We start from the raw sequence: 13,836 nt of genomic DNA on the forward strand, positions 1-13,836 counted from the left end.
AAAATAAACTTATTTGGGATTTATAACATGAAAAATGGGATTTTTGGGTGATTTGGTGTGAAAAACACGAAGTTTGAACATTGCTGTCAGAAGGCCGTCGCTAAGCCTTCGCTTAGTGAACAGGTGGTGAATCCTGCTATCCTGAGGCCCTCGCTGAGCGACCAGAGGCCCTCGCTGAGCGACCAGCTTGCTGTCGCTCGCAAGAAGCTGTCCATGTACTGACCTTGCTCGCCATCCCTCGCTAAGCCGTCGCTGAGCGACCAGTACTGTGCAGAACATATTTTGTTGATGTTTTAAAGTGCAATTAGGCTCTTGTAACATGGATTTAAGGTATCCTAACATGCAATTAGGTGTTTATAACCATGATTAATTGTATTGTGATGAATTGTTGATTATATTTGTGGAATATGATTGTTTTTGATTGTGTTGATGATGTTTGTTTAAATATCAAAGAAGTATATTAAGGTGTTAATCAACTTAATAAAGAAGGATATTAGAGTATGTTATTCTAATAAAGAAGTATATCGAATTATGTTATTCGATAAAGACGTATATTAAGGTATAGTGTTATCTTAATAAAGACGAAATGTCGGATAGTGTTCCACATTATAAATGACGAGCAAAATGCTAATTGTGTGAGTGTGAATTCATGAATTACATACATGCATTCATGAATTGTTGATGTATATTGGATATTCCAATAAAGACGGATATCGGATTATATTTATCCGATAAAGACGAATATTAGAGGTGAGATACTCTAATAAAGACGATGGTACCACATGCATTAGATATGTCTAGGGAACATAGCATGAAGATTGTGGCATTAGATTGCATTAGGATATGTGTACATTATTTGATATTTGATATGTGACACATATGTTGCATTTATGTGATAATTGTTATGTGACACATATTTTGCTAAGTGTGCTTATTGATATTCGATGAAGTGATGTTTGATTTTAATGATCTAGAACTTATAATTGAATGATAGATGATGATGTATATGTATAATGTATGATTATGCATGAGTTAGAATATGCATGATTTGTAATGAAGTGTTTAAGTACCATTTACTTACACTTGGATATTATTTGAGTATGACTTCTAACTCTCTTTTATGTGTTATGTGCTGGACCGTTGGGGGTCCAGATTTTACAGGATATGTGTGTTTCGTTGTTCGAGTCTTTGGTGAAGCTCCGCTCTGATTGTGACACGGGAAAGGGTTGTATTTAGTATATAGAGTCTTCATGACTATTTGTATTTACTTTGGAAAATGTATCTTTATAAAGAAAATTTATTTTGTATAAACTAGCATTTTACTAATTAACTACATTAGTATTGTATTGGTTGAAGAGTGTAATGCTCGAACCATGACTTTTATAATAACAAACTTTGATTTTCCGCCGCGTATTTTGAAAAAGATTTATCTTGGTAGAATTTTATTAAATAATGGGTTTGGGTGTTACATTTCACCCGTGCGATGCACGGGTGAATATTGTGGATTTTGTGGTAGCAACACATTTTTTATTTGATTGAATAATACATATATAAACCTACATAATATATCCAATACACTGATGTGAATAAATAATAGCAAAAGGGAAACCAATTATGAATATACAAACAATTAATAGACAAACATGATATGGAGAAAAATCAACAGTTTAAATCCATATTATACTTTTCAAAGAGTAGTGTATCAACAACAATGAGATGATGAATAGAGAAGAGATGAAATTAAATAAATACAAAAAAAAAAAAACACAACTTGAGTTTTTCCAAGACAATTTGAAAATGCACGAAAAAGAAATAAAATAGAATAAGCTACCTATGAATTCAAACAAAATGTTAAATAGGTTAATTGTTCTTCAAAAAGGAATAGTCTCCTTTATAACATAATATTAAATAAATTTAATTTCTCAAAGTATCATAAGAGAAGTAATAATCTATAAAAAATTTAACTAAACATCAAGTGATTCATTTGATTCACAACTTATTATATTGTTCCAATTTATCCCTGAAAATTCTTCTTTTTTTCATCTTAACCTTCTTCATAACTCATTGTGAATTCCAAAACAGTTGAAGTGACCCACCATCTATTAAGTGATAAAATAATGAAATTGAAAGAAATAAATTACTCTCATTTGTAGTTAGACAACTTATAAGACACTTAGAAATAATGTACTCAGTAACTTGTAGCAGTTACCTCCCTTTTTTGCACCAGTAGCAGTTGTCAACTCCTTACACTTAGCTGAAACGCTCCAAAAGTTCTGCATTATGCAGAAAAAAAATCTACAAAAAAAAACAGTCTCCAATGCAAAAACTTTGTTTTTTCAAACAAAGCATCCATGTTAAAATAAACAAATACATCGAAAACCACAAATTTATCAAAAAGAAGAAATAACTCAAAATTACAAATTAATCACTAAATAAAATACATATCCGATCTAAGACTTAGGAAGTTTTCCCAATGCAATGTTTAAATTATGGTGCGAGTAATCCAACACTAAATCCACGAATTTATAGAACACCAATTGAACTATATTAGGGAGGGATCAAATTACATCGGTGTAACATTTGAGTAATGTTACACCGCTCAATAACGCTTCAACAAATACAAATTGGACTGGGCAATGGGCTTAAGGAAATATCCATTAAGCCCAATTAGAATAAGAAGGATAATAGGCCCAAATCGAGTAAACCCTAAATACCCAATAGGCGAGAAGAAGCCAGGGCGTGACCAATAGCAACGAGGCAACGCCAAGAAAGGTAGATTATGTACTGTTATAAATATCTTCTCCTTCCCTATGTCAACTGCCAGCTTAATGAAGAAGAAATCGACCTCCCATAACCGCCATAACTTGGAGACCAAGGTTATCATTCCTATCCTCACGCTACATCACCGAAGAAGATGCTAAGGACCGGATTTCTAGGAATCTTAGCTTGGAGAAGAAGACTGAGCGTTCTATAAATAGCTACACACTTTCATTTGTAAAGGATCGAATTCTGACTTATAAAACTCTCAGGGTTGTTGGGATTGAACTAAGGTGTAATCAACATCATTTCATCAATAATATAACCCTCTTAGAGTTTTTACCAGAACATTTTGGCGCCCACCGTGGGGCTGCGGTAAAAACATTTGTCCCAGCCTACCACATCAAACTAGACAAAAATTAAACATCTCCACATGGCTGGAGAACACGGAAATAACGATAATTCTAGTGCCAACACTTTGCAAGCCGCCGTCGTGGAAATTCGGCGTCTACAAACTCAGATTGCGGCCATTGAGGCTGAAAGGGCACATGAGAAAGAAAAAGCAAAGATGATTTCAGAAGAGGAGGAAGGAGAGAGTGCCATATGGGATACTCAAGTCTTAGAAGCAATAAAGGTTCCTCACCTTCCTTCCTTTGATGGAAAAACGGATCCTTGGGAGCATTTAATGGCGATAGGAACACAAACTGCCATAATTAACGCTCCGGAACACTTAAAATGTAAACTACTAGCCGGTACCTTCAAAGACGTAGCCTTGCACTGGTATATGAACCTTCCAAGAAATTCAATAGAAAGTTACGCCGATTTTCACAAAAAGTTCATCCACCAATTCGCTGGATCGAAACACGTGAAAGTCACGTCAACTAGCCTTTTTTCCATTCGCCAAAACCATAGCGAATCGTTACGCAACTATCTCGCCAGATTCAGCGAGGCCACCATTAAGGTTTCAAATCCCAATCAAGAAATGTTCGTAGCGGCTTTCCACAATGGACTGAGGGCAGGGCATTTCAACGAATCCCTGGCCCAAAAACCAGCATCGTCAATGCAGGAGGTAAACAAGAGAGCGGAGTGTTACATAAAGGGCGAGGAAAGCAACGCCGAGACGAGGCAAAGAGACGCCAAGGAGAAAGAATATGTGAGTCGTACTACGAAAGCGCCTGATCACCAGCGACAAAAGGCTGGAGGTCACCAAGGAGACTCATGACAAAGGCTCCATGGTAAGCCTTATCATCCACCACCAAGGGGAGAGTTCAGAAACCATCCCACCAGGGGAGAATTTACACCGTTAAATACTTCCAAGGCCTACGTGTTAGAGGAAATTCTTACCAGCGGGCTAGCAAATCTTCCCGCCAAGAGAAGCACCATCATCCCCATGGGGCTCGACGACAACGCTTGGTGCTCCTACCACAGATGCAGAGGTCATTCTACGGAGAATTGTTTCCGCCTGAGAGATCTGATCGAGGAATTGATTAAAAGCGGCCATCTCCGGAAGTTCATTGAAGACGCCGCACAGGGGCGAGTCGTCGTACCTAAAATTCCCAGGCAAGAGCCACGGAATACGCCTGGGCCGGGTAAGGAACCTCCCAAAGGAAGGATCTCCGTGAATACAATAGCGGGGGGATTCTCAGGAGGAGGCGAATCAAGCTCGGCGAGGAAGCGATATGTGCGCCGCGCAATCTCTGAGATATACCTCGTCAGACAACCACAATCACGCGCCATCCCGGATTTGGCATTCACAGCAAAGGATGGTCTAGTGGCCAAACGGGCACGTTCCGTGCCCGTTTGTGTGGTCCATATTTTCTATTTTGCTAACATATATTTAAACCGTAAACAATGATTTTAATAAAAATGTGATTTTTATTCAATTCAATTTTTGCATACTTTTAGTTTCCATTTAAATAAAAAAATGTATTTTATGTGCATTGATCGACATAATAGGTAAATAAACACCTTGATGGATTTAGAAGTACTCTCTCTGTCTCAAAAACGATTGAGAAAGGCTAAGAGAACGCGTCAGTACACCACATCCTGAAACCGTTCTCATAGCCTATGTCAACGTTTTTTTTTTTTTGCAAGGTTATCAAAACCGGACCGGACCGGTCGGACCGTGAACCGGTCATGAAAACGGTTCGGTTTTGAGCAAAAAACGGATAGGAAACCGACCGACAAAAAAACGCGTGAACCGGGGTCGAACCGGGTTGAACCGGCCGGGTGGTTCAAGCGGTTTTGCAGTTTTTTTTTTTTTTAAAAAAAAAGGGCAAAACAAGTCCAAATCCTGAACTGCGATGTAAAGAGAGTCCTGATCGACTCAGGAAGCTCAGCAGATATTATGTATTGGGAGGCCTTTAAGGCCATGCAATTAGCCGAAGAACAGTTACAACCATACGCCGGAACTTTGGTTGGATTTTCCGGGGAACAGGTAGACGTGATGGGCTACGCCTCATTACTCACTACCTTTGGAGAGGGGAATAACGCCAAGACTATCAAGGTGCGATATTTGGTAGTCAAGACTCCATTCACCTCCTACAACATTATCATAGGAAGACCAGCTTTCAACACTTTGGGCGCGGCTATGTCCACCCTATACCTAGCGATTAAATACCCCCTAGATAATGGAGAAGTAGGAACGGTTAGAAGCGATCAAATACTCGCCAAAAAGTGCTACGAATCCAGTTTGAAGATAAGACATAGAACTTCCAATTCAAGTGTAGTATCTGGGGGAAGACAAGCCATAATTCTTGGTGGCATAAATATCATCGAGAATTCAAATATGGATCCCAGAGAAGAATTCCAAGACAGGAGAGTAAGTCCCATAGAGGACTTGGAGCAAGTTCAAATTGGCGAACACCCACACCAGACAACCAGTTTAGGGACAGCGTTATCACTCCAAGAGAGAGAGGAAATTATCAAGATCCTCAAAGATAACGCTGACCTATTTGCGTGTAAGCCTTCAGACATGCCAGGAATAGATGAAGGGGTGATTACCCACAAGCTATCAATATCGCCCAGCACTAAACCAATCTCTCAAAGAAAGAGAAAGGTAGGAGAAGAAAGGCGAGCTGCGATAGCCGAAGAAGTAGAGAAGCTAAAGGAAGCTGGATTCATTGAAGAAATAAAATACCCGTCATGGTTAGCAAATGTTGTCGTGGTGAAAAAGGCCAACGGAAAATGGAGGATGTGCGTAGATTTTACGGATTTGAATAAGGCGTGTCCCAAAGATCCATATCTGTTGCCCAACATTGATAGGTTGATAGATGGCGCCTCTGGATGCAAGATGCTGAGCTTCATGGACGCCTATTCCGGATACAATCAAATAAAGATGAATCCCGCAGACGCCCGCCACACAGCCTTCATGTCTAACACTTGCAATTACTTTTACAATGTTATGCCTTTTGGGCTGAAAAATGCAGGAGCAACATATCAAAGGCTGATGGACAGGGTATTCTCTGAACAAATAGGAAAGAACTTGGAGGTGTACATAGATGACATGGTAGTAAAAACTTCCGAAGAGAACCAGCATGGCGAGGATCTTTTAGACATCCTGAAGTCAGTAAGAAAGTACAACATGAGGTTAAATCCAGCAAAATGTTCCTTCGGAGTACAAGCAGGAAAATTCCTAGGTTTCATGCTCACCAACAGAGGGATAGAAGCCAACCCTGAAAAATGTCAAGCCATAATAGACATGAGAAGTCCTACTTCCGTAAAAGAGGTTCAGACACTGACAGGTAGAATAGCGGCGTTATCCAGGTTCCTGTCATGTGCAGGCGAGAAAGGTTTCCATTTCTTCGCATCTCTGAAGAAAAACGAGAGATTTTCATGGACACCCCAATGCGAGGAGGCTTTCAAACAACTAAAGGAATTCTTGGCATCTCCTCCCATCTTGACGCGTCCATTACCAGGCAATACTCTTTACCTTTATCTTGCAGTTTCTGATAGAGCCTTAAGTTCAGCACTAGTCCAAGAGGTAGAGGGCGAGGAAAAACCCATATACTTTGTAAGTAGAACCCTTAGAGGAGCGGAGATAAGATACCAAAGGATCGAGAGGCTATCTCTCGCGGTAGTCGTCACGGCCAGGAAGTTAAGACAGTACTTTCAAAGCCACAAAGTAGTCGTTAGGACAGATTACCCTATTAAGAATGTCCTTAGAAAGCCAGACTTAGCGGGAAGAATGGTAGCATGGTCCGTTGAGTTGTTAGAATTTGACATCACCTTCTCACCTAGAGGGGCCATCAAGTCTCAGAGGTTAGCCGACTTTGTGTTGGAAATGTCTACCCCGCCAATAACTTTAAAAACCTCGCCTTGGACCCTATCGGTTGACGGAGCATCCAACGTAAGGGGAAGTGGGGCTGGAATAGTATTAGAGGGGCCAGATGGCGTTATGATAGAATAATCATTACGTTTCGCCTTTAAAGCTAGCAACAATCAAGCCGAATACGAAGCTTTGATAGCAGGAATGAAGCTAGCGAAGGATATAGAAGTCAAGGATCTGAAAGCCATGAGCGATTCCCAACTGGTTACCAACCAAGTATCAGGGAAATTTCAGACGAAGGAGCCACAGTTAATCAAGTATGTGGAAGGGGTACAAAATCTAGCTAAATACTTCGACTCTTTTGAGTTAGTTTATGTTCCGTGTGAGCAAAACATGAGAGCAGATTTATTGTCAAAATTGGCGAGCACGAAAAAGCCAGGAAGTCATAGAACTGTTATCCAAGAAACCATCAAAACCCCCAGCATTAGCGGAGAGGATCTGATGATGGTAATAGAAGAGGAAGATTGGAGGCCGCCTATAATCCGGTACCTCCAAAAGGACGAACTCCCCAAAGAAAAAGAAAAAGCATTTAAATTAAAGAAGACGGCGGCATGGTACTCCATGGTTGGGGATAAGCTATACAAAAGAGGATTCGCTTCCCCCCTCCTTCTGTGTGTTAGCAAGGAGGAAGCAAAACACATTATGTCTGAAGTGCATGAAGGTTCGTGCGGCAGCCATATTGGTTCAAGAGCTTTGGCAGGAAAGATATTAAGAGCGGGTTTTTACTGGCCAGATATACATGATGATACTGCTATGTATGTAAGGAACTACGATAAATGTCAGCGACATGCTAATCTACATCACGTACCAGGAGAGCCACTGAAGTCAGTGTTATCCCCATGGCCTTTTTTCATGTGGGGCGTGGACATCGTTGGTCCATTTCCAGTTGGTTACAAACAAGCACGATGGATCATCGTCGTCGTGGATTACTTTACAAAGTGGATAGAAGCAGAGCCAGTGTCCAGTATTTCGGCGGAACAGGTTAAAATCTTTTATTGGAAGAAAATCATTTGCAGGTTCGGATTGCCCAAGTATATTGTATCGGATAACGGCACCCAGTTCGCCAGTGAAAGAGTCGTAGAGTTCTGTCAAAGCAAAGGAATCCAAAATACCTTCATATCGGTTGAGCATCCTCAAGTTAACGGACAAGCGGAATCAGCTAATAAGGTTATATTAAGGGCATTGAAAAGGAGGTTAGCTAGCAAAGGCGAGGCCTGGGTAGCCCACATCTTGCCTATTCTTTGGTCATATCACACTACCCCCCAATCATCAACAGGAGAAGCACCATTCACAATGGTCTATGGTTCAGATGCAATGATCCCTGTCGAGATAGATCCTCCTAGTTGGCGCAGAGAAACCATAACGCAAGAAGAAAACAATAGAGCCTTGGAGGAGAATCTAGACATGATTGAAGAGAAGAGGGAAAGAGCACATTTCAGGGAATTCGCCATAAAGCAAAGAGCAGCTAGGCGTTACAATTCCAGAGTTAGACAAAGAAAGTTTCAAGAAGGCGATTTAGTCTTGAAAAGACCCATGGGAAGAGACAAAGGGGGAAAATTCGCTGCAAACTGGGAAGGTCCCTTTCGCGTGCAAGAAGCCTTCGAGGGAGGAGCATATCGTTTAGAAACAATGGAAGGAAAGGTTCTGCCCAGAACTTAGAATGTAGCAAACTTGAAGTTCTACTACAGTTAGCCATTGGAGCGTCACACCATTGATGATAAAGCGAAGTAAACTCTAGTCTTTTTTAGCACTATTTAAAATTCTGATGTACTAGAATTAGTTCCATCAATAAATAAAAACAATGAGACACTCTTTTCTCCCGTGAAAGCAGGAGTTTTTATTGAGGCTCATTGAATTTCAAAATATCACAAGTAGTTTTTCGTAACCAATGTGCATGTCTAATTTCATGGTCAGAATATCTGAGCCAAAAAAGATTAACCACACACATTCAAAAAAATAAAAAAATAAAAAAAAATAAAAAAAAATAAAAAAAGAAAAAAGAAAAATGGTTATCTCGAAGTTGAGCTCTGAATCTTAATAAAGATCAACTCAGATGTGAGCGTTGAACCATAAAAAAGAAAAATGGTTATCTCGAAGTTGAGCTCTGAATCTTAATAAAGATCAACTCAGATGTGAGCGCTGAACCATAAAAAAGAAAAATGGTTATCTCGAAGTTGAGCTCTGAATCTTAACAAAGATCAACTCAGATGTGAGCTCTGAACCATAAGTTATTAAAGGCGAGGAAGACAAAGTCAAATCTTTTGCAACGCCAGCAGAAAAATTCTACATGCAGCAAAATAAGGCGACGTATCATATTAGTTACAATCGCCAAAAGGCAACAGGTATAAAGTTATTCACAAATGATTCATAATTATATTTAGAGTCAAAGACATCGCAGGTGCAGGTTGAAAAGTTTCAAAGGCGAGAATGATAGAAGGCGTTACCTCACAACGTAGTATGAAGCTTATCCGCAATATTATGAAGACAGGAAAGTAAATAAGTAAAGAAGTTAATAAAGACCCTATGAAGGGCAAGGTGTTCAAGCCACAAAAGGGCGTACAAATTAACTACAAAAGCCACAAGGGCATGACAAATTCGTTACAACAAAAGAAGAAGAAGCATTCATTCAGGAGGAGTATAAGGGACGAGCTTCCCATCAATAATCTGGTTCATCGCATCAACCTTGCTTAGGCGCCCAGCATCTAAATCCGGAAATAGCAACCTAACTTGCTCCAGAGCAAAGGAGAAACCTTCATCATACTGGTTGGCGGCATAGAGTTGAAGCTCGGCAACGTCAGTCTCCAACCTGGCCTTTTCATCGCCCAAGGTTCCCGCAGAGAATACCGCCTCATCCCGCTCCTTGGATAGCTTTGAAATCTTCTCATCCTGAGCAGCAGTATTTTCCTTGAGCTTGGTCTCGGAAGCGGCATAGCTCTCCTTGACCTTGGCCAGTTTTTCTTCATACTCCTTCTTCAGCCTCTCTGCCTCGCCCTCTTGGTCGTTTTTCATCTTTTGGATATCCTCCTCCAACTTTGTCTTGGTCTCAGAATATCTCTTCTCGATATCAGCAAGATTATCATCAAATGTCTTCACCTTTCGCCTTGCTTCCAGAACTTCCTGCTCCTGGCGATTTGACAGTAAATAGTTGAGAAGAGTACCCTTGACTTCATACTCCAGAGCTTTCTTTCTCAAATCCTCCGTTGAAGTGTTGGTGAAGCGAGTCATGTCACATACCAATGGTCACTCCCCTCTCGATAAATTCGAAAGGATCAAAACAGCTCCAGGAGAGGGGAGCAGCAGTAGCGGCGTCACCACTAGGGAGCTGAGAAGAGCTAGAAGCCACGCCCTTATCTTTGGCAACACCTCCAGCAGATTGAGAAATATCCGTGACCTTTTGCTTTTTGGCAGGAGGCGGGGCGGCGACCTCGTTCTCCGGTACCTCAGCAGCAGGATTCTCTTTCCCAGGGATGGCAATGTGGATCCGCCCATCATGTTTCTTTTTACTCCGCCCCTCCTTTGAAACAGCTTCCTCCACTTGTAGCTGTTTCAAGGGGTCGTCAACAGCAACGGCAGGGTTGGCCTTCTGCTGACGAGCTTTAGCCAGGAATGCTAACCTCTCCTCATTTGAGATAGTCCTCATCCTCTCTACAAAAACAAGGAAGGCAAAAAGAACAAATTAGCAATAACGCGAAATAAATATTAAACAAAAGAAGGGAATAAAAATTTATCACTTACGTAAGTACTCTTCCAGAGCTTCACTATTACCCTCATACTTAAGAATCTCAGCGGAATCCATGAGGGCATAAGAATCAAGAAAATTGACCGTGTCTTTCTCAAAGTCACTCAAGGTCTCAAAGATGGTTCCCTTGATAAGTCTAGGGTTATCAGTCTAGTAGAAGGGAAACAGAGGATCGTCAACCTCGTCATACATCAAGTCCGGGAGTTGCTCGCCACAGCGAACCCGAAGGAAGGAATCCTTAAAGTTTTTAAAGTTAGAGGCGTATAAACTGAGGAGACGACGGTTAGGTTGACTGCTAAGGGAAACTAGAGATTGAGTTTTTAAATTCTTTATTTGGTAAAAGGAAAAGAAGATGCCAATTGAGGGCTCTAGGTTAAAACCTAAACACATCACCTCAAAGGCTTTAATGAAGGCCCAGCTATTAGGATGAAGTTGGGTGGGGGCGACATTAAGAACCTTCAACATCTCCGCCTCGAAGGTAGTAAAGGGTAACCAGATGTTGAGAGGCTGGATTACATTGGTATAAAGATAGAAATAGTCCGGCGGGGTGTTATTTCTAGTGAATACGAACTCGTTCTCTCCGACGGGTTCGGTTATGATAGAGTCTTCATGAGAGGGATCAGAGAGTTTGACGACTTTCCTAAAGCTTCTCACCATTTCCGTACTGGTATACTTTGAGGAGACTTCCATGGTGACGGGAGTATAACCAGCACCGACCAAATCACGACAAGGGTTCTTCCGCTTTCCTGTGAAAGAGGAAGGGGAGATTATGACGCACTCACTGTCATTACTGCTATCACTATCACTATCACTATCATCGTCACTACTACTACTTCCTACATCAAAACCCCACAATTCTGAGTAAAATCCTCGGTGGTTAAGTACGCCGTTAGCCCTAGTGTAATGGGCGCGAACTTGTCGCGCCCACTCAAGATAACCCGGGGAAGAAACAGGCACTTTCCCCTCATTGTCATCTAGTTCCCTCAAAATAACCATTCTATTTTCTAATCAGAGAGATTATTAGGGTTCTTACCTAGGGCAGGATCAAATTAGCGAAAAGAAGTAAGGTATAAAGTAAAATACCTTAAGAAATTGATAAAGCTTGGAGCAAGAAACTGGAAGCGTCCCGACACGAAGCGTTGAACAAAGGCTCGCTGGAGAATTGGAGAAGGGTATGTGATAGGAGATACTAGTTCGCAAGAAGAAATAAGTAAAGGAAATAAGGGACGAAAATACTACTTATAAAGGGTTAACCCTTTCGTTTGATCGAAGTTCAAAAGTTGGAGCAGGTAGCATCGCACGCGTCGTCGGATCATATACGTGTCAAAAGCGAGTATCTCGAGAATAAATTTTGGAAGATTTATCATCAAACAGTTATCGACAACGCCTAAAGGCGAAGTTGAATTCGCCTAATTACTACCTCGAGGTACACGACGCCTCAGAAATGACCACGCGAAAAATACGAACCTTGCCTTTTAAGGCGTAACAAAAGTTAAAAAGGGCAACGCCCAAAAGAAAGAATTCAAGATCAAGAGGAAAGCAAAACACAGGAACAATAAACTCAGTCCTAGACTGGAAAAGAAATCTTTATTAATTTTGAAAAGTAAAAGTACAATAATGGAAAGCAAAGTTACAAAGGAAGATAAAAAGGCTAATCCTAGATCCTATCAATCAGATTTTGAATCCTTCTGCGCAGGCTCAGGAAGCGTCATCTTGGATTCCACGGTAATCCGGGATCCATCTTCTTCACCCGATGAAGAAGCACGAGAAGAAAGCTCGGGAGGAACGTATGTCTCCAGGAACGAAGCATAATCCCTATCAATGCTATCAGAATCAGAGGTATCAGAAGAGAGAATAATAACCTCCACTTCTTTGACCTCTTTAGACCTTCGGGAACGAGTGGAGTTAGAAGTGGTTACCTCCACCTTTTTCTTCCTTCGCTGAGATTGGGACTTCTCAGCAATGGGTGTTTTGGCATTTTTCCTTTCCATCGTGAGGATTCAGAGCAAGTTGATGAAAATATGAGTTTAGCAGTTGATATTTATAGCCAATTATGCTTAACCCTAGCATCGTTATTAACGGTCGTAATTAATGCTTGGACGGTCATAACCACTTTGGTTTGACTGTCTCGAAAAGCGTCATCTTTATTTTTCCAAGGAGTCAAGGTTTGACCCATTTAAGCTAACGAAGACTGCAAAAGAGGGGCGGTACTATGGAAAAATAAAGAACAGCACATAATGGAAAAGAAATGATTGAAATTCAAATTACTACAAAAGGAATACAACGGAAGCAAAGATACGAAGAGAAAACAACAAAAGTTTCAAATACAGAAACAAACTACAAACACAAAAGGGAAAGGCATAAACGGAAAGGCGAGCAAGCAAAAACTTCATGGCATGGTAGAACTCCCCAGTTCACCGGCATCGGCGACGGTGATACGATGCATTTCCTCCAATGCTCGTTTCACCCTTTTCGCCGTCACCATGTTCTCTTCAATAGGCTTCAAATCTTCTCTCAGCTCGCTCTGCTTGTCCAACAGGTCCATCAGAGAGTGACGCCTGGAAATCAGCTTAGTAACATCGTCCCTAATTTCACCTTGAAGAGCCCTCTTCCTCTTCAAGAGCGGTTTCATTTCTTTATTTAACATCAGCAAGCGGTCATCCACTCTCCGCTCTTCATTAAAGCATATCCCCAGAATCTCCTCTTGCACGCCCATGGTTTCCTTCGTAATCTCAATCTGACTATCAACAGCTTCAGTTACTTCGGAATGGCAATCCTTGACGTTCTCAACAGCAATCACAAAAGAGGCACTATCTTTTAACTCCCTTTCCAGACGTAAGACACTATCGAGAAAGCACTTCTCCTCCTTGGTCAATCTCCAGGAATAGTCATTAAGCTCCTATACGAATTCTGAAAATTCACCGAAATCCTCCATCAAGTCCTCCGTACTTATGGTCAGCATACGCCGGAGTCGCTTGATGACGGGAGAAGCGGGAGATTGACCGCATTCAAA

Source organism: Trifolium pratense, linkage group LG5 (genome assembly GCF_020283565.1).
Source record: "Trifolium pratense cultivar HEN17-A07 linkage group LG5, ARS_RC_1.1, whole genome shotgun sequence".
Lineage (NCBI taxonomy): Eukaryota > Viridiplantae > Streptophyta > Magnoliopsida > Fabales > Fabaceae > Trifolium > Trifolium pratense.